This window comes from Paralichthys olivaceus, chromosome 18 (assembly GCF_024713975.1).
Source record: "Paralichthys olivaceus isolate ysfri-2021 chromosome 18, ASM2471397v2, whole genome shotgun sequence".
Taxonomy (NCBI): Eukaryota; Metazoa; Chordata; class Actinopteri; order Pleuronectiformes; family Paralichthyidae; genus Paralichthys; species Paralichthys olivaceus.
Genome location: NC_091110.1, coordinates 13,268,842 through 13,276,279, shown reverse-complemented (window position 1 = coordinate 13,276,279; position 7,438 = coordinate 13,268,842). Strand labels below are relative to the sequence as shown.

At 39.0% G+C, this 7,438-nt stretch overlaps 1 long non-coding RNA gene across 1 annotated transcript in view; it reads left to right on the top strand.

Annotated features, from left to right (window-relative positions):
* The window catches only part of LOC109626124 (uncharacterized), a 66,311-nt gene that overhangs the window by 55,469 nt on the left and 3,404 nt on the right, over positions 1 to 7,438 (top strand). The gene's annotated exons all lie outside the window — the stretch shown is intronic.

The window sequence follows — 7,438 nt, the reverse complement described above, 5'->3', positions numbered from 1 at the left end:
TTCCAGAACAAACCCCACCAGTTGAGCAGAGCAGGTCCAAAAGAAGGAAAGTCTTCCCCTCTATCTCTCTCTCTTAGTTTGATCCATTCCGCTGACGTTTCCTTCTCTTGATTACAGCTCAGTGTTGTTTGAAATGATTTGAATAAGAGTCCAATGATTCTCCCAATCCACAACAGCCCCCTTTTATTTTGGCAGGGGATTTCAGGGTTATACTCCATCTTAAACTGATTAAAGTAGTAAAGTAGCCTAACTTTTTTACCCCAGGTGTGATGACTTCATGAGGATCGGACCAATGTGTCACATGACACATGTAGACAATAAAATGTGAGCAATGTATAAGATATGAGACCTCTAAACCCAGACTACGATAATAGTTTTGGGATTTACACATATTATTTCTGAAATGAAAAATTGGTTGTGTTCCATTAGTAAAGCACTGAGAGCTCAGCAATGGCAGCAGGTAGGGGTTGGGTTTATCTTGATTCTGTGATTCTGTAGTCATGTAACACAATACAAGACTGGACGTTTGTGTCATGTTTTCAGTCTCAGAATCTATACTAGTTTGAATTCCCAGGACGTGTTATGACAAAACAATATTAAATTTAAGTTCTCAGTAATAAACTTAATATAAGATATTAGTCTTATGTTGTAGTCTCTTGTTTTTTAGTAAATATCAGTTGAGTTCATCAGCTGATTCCTTCCTTCACTTGCTCTCAGCTGTGAGGTTACCAGCTGACCGTATCGTCTAGTCAGATTCCTCCAGGTGAATAGCATTGCTCCTTTGGACTGACACGTCTGCTGCCACACCTCCCCTCACCATGGCAACTGTCCTCCTTACTTTGTGGTATTGTTTATTTTAGCAAGATTTGAGGAGGATTCAGAGTTTCTCTCATTTGTCAGATAAGGAATAGTTTATGATAGCTAAACTTATCAATAAATATTCCCTCTGTAGAGTAAATAAGGAGTAAAACTATTGACTCTCGGTCAACCTATCTACCCCATGTTTCTTTTTCTTTTTTTGTTATTTAAAGATGCACAGATCAGTTGAGAGCTGAGTCAAGTTCCCCTCAGCTGATGCATTCTAGATATTTCTTTACCTCAAGTGTAATCTTTAAATAAACATCTCTCTGTGTTTGGATGGAAGAAGTTGTACCTTTCGTGTTCGGCTGCGTCTCACCTCTTAAGAATCTTGGTCTACTGTCTGGTTTCAGTAATGTTTAATTTCCTTTTCACATTGTCAGACAACAGCCATATCTCCGCTTCTTCTCTGCTCTCCTCTTCTGCTGAATCATGCTTAAGGTATGCTGCAAACTGATGTTCTTCTATGTTCCTCCTACATTTAGTTCCTCTGTGTGAATCCACCATGGTTTGTATCTATGTATTTTTCTGTATCAAGGTGGTAAACAAAGTGAGAATTTACAGATGTTCGATGCTACCAAAAACAATGTTATTGGCAAAAGGTAAAAATACAGTTTTGACCTTGACTGGTAGTTTTTCTCCAGTCTCAATATGTCATAGGTAGTTTATGATATCAATTAATTACCAAATATTCTGTTAATTGATTCATAATTAGTTTGGTCAATAAATGTCAGTAACTAATGTGCATACAAATGTCTTATAGAGCGAGATAATGTCTTCATGTTGTTCGTTTTATCCAACCAACCAAAGCCCAAAGATGTTCAGTTTACATTTGGCAGTTTGGCACAAAAAATGACTAAGAACCATGACTCAATTTCCACAAATAACAATGAATCTTTAAAACAGTTGATTTTCAAGCTGCACACCTTATGTTCATATATTCAGGTACCACAAGACTATTTATGTGTCAACACCTGCTGACAGCATTCAGCACCACGGACAGCACTTTACGGCGTGGTTCTTCAACATGCCACATGTTATTGAAGACGTTCGTCTTCGACCTCATAAATTGTTCTTAGTTAATAGATGTCACACAGCTTAACAAGACGCTTAGTGTGGTGTGAGGGAATATCTGAGGCGGACATGTTCAGACATGATCCTCTGAAGGAAAGAATAACTCCTGGCAGTGTTGATTCGTGATGACGCATGAAAGGTCGAACAAATTCCAGCAGTATGAATAAGATCATATCCCTTTATAACTTCTGACAGATAATATAATGATATTGCAATAAAATAAAAAACATTTCTGTTTGTGTTTATGTATTATTGATGATTAAAAAGTTAGTTTTTTCGTTCAGGTTAAAGTGACAAACATTAATTGGTTCTTATTACATTTCAAATTAAGTTATTTGATGCTTGTGTTGTTGATGATGACATCTTATATCTTGTAAACTACAACATTTTTCAATATTCTGCCATTTCATCGAAAAGGAAACAATGTACTTTTTAATTTAAAGGAATTCACAGATTCACTAAGCAGAAAATATTAGTTTCGTCTTATATTTGGGCAGCTGTGCATGTCTCAGGGGGTAGATGGGGTTGTTCACTAACCAGGTCTATAAATTGATCCCCGGCACCTCCAGTCTGCATGCAGTAGTGTCCTTGGGCAAAATACTGAACCCTGAAAGCTGTGCAGACAGTGTATGAATATTGTGTAATATAAAAAAAAAGGTGCTGGGTGGAGAAGTGATATAAATGTGTGTGTGTGGGAGGGGTGATTACTATGAAGCACTTAAGGGGTTGATAAGACAGAAACCTGGCTTTACAGATGATTAAATATGAACTTGAAGAGCAATAAAAATGGAAACTGCAGGAAAGAACAAAGGACTGAGAAGAAGAGACAGAAAAATGCCAAGAGATAGAGGGAGAGGGACAAAGAGGAATAAATAACATCTGGTCAGTGGCTCTGTGGCTTGAATTTGTGTTGTAGGATAACAACAACACACGCACATGCAGAAACACACAAATACACATAGTTCAACTTCACGTATTTTATTGCACTGTGTTGCACTTGTGAGCACGAATCAGTCAGTATTGAAGTAATAATCAGTTACTGATCAATTACTGTCTGATCTCTTCATTGCCTCGCCCTGCAGTCTTGTTGTTGTGTGTAACCGTCCTAACAAGACTCAGATGTTGCAAGTCAGTTGTCCATGAGGGAAAATGTTTCGTCACACCAGAAAACAATTTGTTGGATGCACTGAAGCACCACATATTGGATTTTTTTTTCTACCTCTAAAACTACTTAGAAAAGCTGTAGGGGCTTCCCTTTCTGGGAAGGATTGTTATTTAAATGATGTTTGCTTTAAATTATATAATTCACTACAGGCGATTTTATAGCAGTCGAAAAACTATTGAGAAAATGTCAATTTATAGAAAACATGATTATAAAAACTGTTATTATGCTGAAACACATACATGTGACCCAAATTCGTTGGAATTTGTCATATTTAGGTCATGATCAAAAAGTTGAGACTGTAATGATGAGTATATATACATATATATTTTTTTTTTAGATGAGGCCACATTCGTCAAATACTTTTACTCCTCTTGCAGGAAATAAATGAGTCAGTCTTGTGGTTTTGGCTTAAACTGCCTTCATAGTGCTGCAGAGTGCTGATCCAGGGTCATCACCCAAAACAAATGGGTAAGAGCTACACAGATTTTTATATCGGTAAATGTGAGTTGCTTTGTGGATTCCAGCACACACAGGTCGCCTCTGGCTCACTGCTCACGCCTTGGATTAGTCTTGATATGCTCATGTCTAGAAAGATAACACCATTAGACCAGCAGTTTGGCCCAGTGATTCTAATTGTTTCATGCGGTTGAGCTGGTGGCTTTGAACACATTGTCTTCAAACCAGCTCTGCAGAAATGACCCTGGCAGTTAACTTTAATTACAGACACATTAAAGCACTCTGAGACAAAAAGGAGATCTTACTGTACGCTAATCTAGAGATACCAGCGTTTCCCACAGAGTTTGATTCATCGGCGGCGAAGCTGCCGGTAGCTGCCGGGTGGATGATTGCCCAGTAAACAAGCATTCAGTACGATATCATGTGTACCCAATGCAAAGTGAGGCCAGGTGTGTCTGATGGCTGAAATACGTATGCTTGTCGCGCATAACAACAGTGGTATCTACAAAATCCATCCATCCAGCCTCTGCTGGGGCCATTCCCAGCTAACACTGGGCGAGAGGTGGGCTACACCCTGGATCAGGTTGCCTGCCCATCACAGGGCCTACGTACAGAGACAAACAACCATTTACACTCGCATTAACACCTACGGTCAATTTAGAGCGACCACTCAATCTAGCCCAATCTGCATGTCTTTGAGCTGGGACAGGAAGCCTGAGTACCTAGAACCAAGAACTTTCTGTATCTACAAAATCTTATGCCCGATTGTACATATGCTCAAACAGTCTAGGTAATAAATGGTAAACACTGGATACACTCCGTTTAAAAGTACAATATGTCAGTGTGGCTGCTGTAGGGGTCTGAAGTTCAAAATTAAAACAAAAGACGTAGTTTTATGACATTGGGAAGTAGCGTGGAATCATGGGAGTTCAAACTGCAATGAATACTGTTATGGCAGAGATGGACAAAGTCACAGGTGAAGCTAATTTGACGCAATGAAAAGACAACTGAAATGGAACGTCCCATACCTTGAATAAAATTGTGGATTTCTCTGGGTTTGAACACTTTGTTGGTCAACAAAATATAGAACATAGGTTTAGTCTATGTGAACTATCAGTGAGAATCCACAGTAGTTTTAATTCGGAGCATTAAAAAAATAACTACCACTTTAAATAAACCAGTGTTGAGTCCTTTTAAAGCTCTGTTCTGTTCCCCTTCCCTCGTAATCTACTACATGCACTCGAAATGGAAACAAACACAGATCAGCATCAACTGCAGCAATAAGAGAAATATAAGTAAACACCTCTTTCTCTGGCGGCCTTAGAAGGTACGCCAAGACTCCCGAGCAGAGAGACATGACCTTCACATCACATAAACAAAGATGTTCTGAGACGATGACATTGAACAATAAGACTGCTGCTTCGGCTTAAGGGAGTTTTATGATTCACATAGAACAGTGTTTCCGACAGGTTTATAATCGTGAACAAGTCTCACACAACACATAAAGTCAGCACTGTCTTCTCTTTCAGTCAACGGCACAACTGTCTCATATTAGAACGCTCCTGCTGATCTGGTTTCTGTCATTCAGGGGAATGTTTTATTGTTTCAAAATTAAATTATGCAGCATCATATGAGCCCCGCATGACGATTGTCCTGTGGTGTTAGCAACTGTGTCTTTGAGTAGTTGACGCACATGATCATTGGCTGAAGACATCACAATGAATCTTTCTTCATAAGCACACCACAGAGGTCAGAAGACTTAAGAGTCATTACGAGTGAAAACAACAACAACACAGAGCGTGAGCCTGGTGCAGGGCTGCTGTTCTTGCTCATACACAAATGTCCTCTAAAATTTGACACTGAGAAGGAACCGTTTAGAGCCACGCACAAAATTATGACTCAATATGAAGTCATAACGGAGCTAATTATACATTTGAGGGAAAGTGCTGCCATATTTTGGTTTTTAGACACCAAACCTCGCATCTGTGAAGCAGACCATAACCCGCTGACATCTGCCTTACAGATATATCCTTACACCGAGAGCGCTGATGCCATAATGAGCCGTACAGTCAAACAAACAACGCTCCGAAAACATAAACGTAACAGAACACGAAGGATGTGTGTGTGCAGCGGGTGTTGATTTTATTAATGGCTGCGGACCTCCTCGATCGGAAGTATGTTTTGCTTCTTTCGTGTGTTGGCTCAGGGAGGTCAGTATAAACTATCATCATTAATACTCAAGAATTAGGATCAGTGGAAACACAGAGCCCCCACAGGCAGTCAAAGAATGTAAACGGATGAAACTGACCTGTTTTTAGTTGTAAAACTTTATAGAGAAGGAGCAGTTACTGTTGAACTTGAAGATTAGTCCATGTTGGAGCAGCCTCAAGTTTTACGTCACATCGCAAAACCTCATCTGATCCATCTGCAGCCGGTTTCATACTTAATTTGTCAACCACTGGCTTAAATTTCAAACTGTTTCTCTATATCAGATGTCCTTCGATTGAGTTTACATTTTGAAATGTAAGCCCAAAGTTTTGAAAGTTCACCCAACGCTCGGCTGACAGCTTCTTCTAATGGTGCTTCTACCAAAAGAGATGGCTTACATATTTTAATAATGTTACTAACTACATGGAAGTAATTACTGCGTGGCCTAAGCAGGAGATTAAAACGCAAGAATGTTAAACACAACTGCCACTGGAATGCTAATTCTCGTGATACATTTGCCATGGTAACGAACTGCGTTTCACTGAAGTGAGGATCTTTCCCATCACTTGGCTGGCTGTTAACGTACTGGCAGCAAACCTGAGTGTTTGTGAAGTGAACTCTGTGGCCTGCAGAGATTCTTTCAGATCCGTGGATGAATCCCAGTTTCTCCAGCTGCAGCCTCTTCACTGTCTGTGGCTGGAAACGTTTTTTTTTTCAGCTGAGAAAAGAAGTTACAGCAGAGGTCATGTCATCTCAACTTTATTTTACAACTACAACATTTCATCATCATTTCGGAACCAAAAGTATTTTTGTGACACTCAATATGAGATACATCTCTTATTTTATTTTATACTCTGTATCTACATCATTTAATTTTATTTTGAGCATTTACATCTATTTATTCTGTTACCTTACCCTGACAGGGTGGATTTGCTCCAGCCCTCCACCACATTAGAGTGTGGCCCGGTTTGGACACAAATTTTGAAATGATACTCTGGTTTGGCCACGTTGGCTGCACTACCTATATACTTGATTTTACACTGCATCTGCTTTTAATCACGGAAAACATCAAGCCCGGGTCAGGTTGGGACACAAAAAACGAATGCCTGTCCGGTTCTTACGTTATAATATAGTGTGTTTAAGAATTTCTTAATATATTTACCTACAACTACTTTAACTTTTACTATAACTGTACCCAGGGGCAACCATAAGTGGAATTGGGTGCACAGACAGATAATTACAATGTAGTAAAACACAGATGTAATAATATAACATTTTTTAAACTGATAAACACTGAAAACTTCATCATAATATGTTATAAATCATTAAATGATAGATTTTTTTAAATGCTGAATAGTGGGACTTAAAATATTACCAACGTTTGGCAAAAAAATTATATACCTGCTTCTAACAAAATCTAGAACAAAATCCAGTGTGGACTGTAACTTATCAACTTCCACATCTCCCTTCGTTACTGTTTGAGCAAAGCCCAGCAGAGGTGAATGATCTTCACTGAAATATTGATGTCAGGACTGGGAGTGTTGGTTCCGGGTGAATAATGCAACAGGTGGATTAGGTCTGGTTTCAGAGAAAGCGAGCGGACGGATAAATTAATGATTATAACTGCTTCCATGCGGCTTTTTAAAAGAACTCAAGAGGAAAAAAAGAGATCACAAA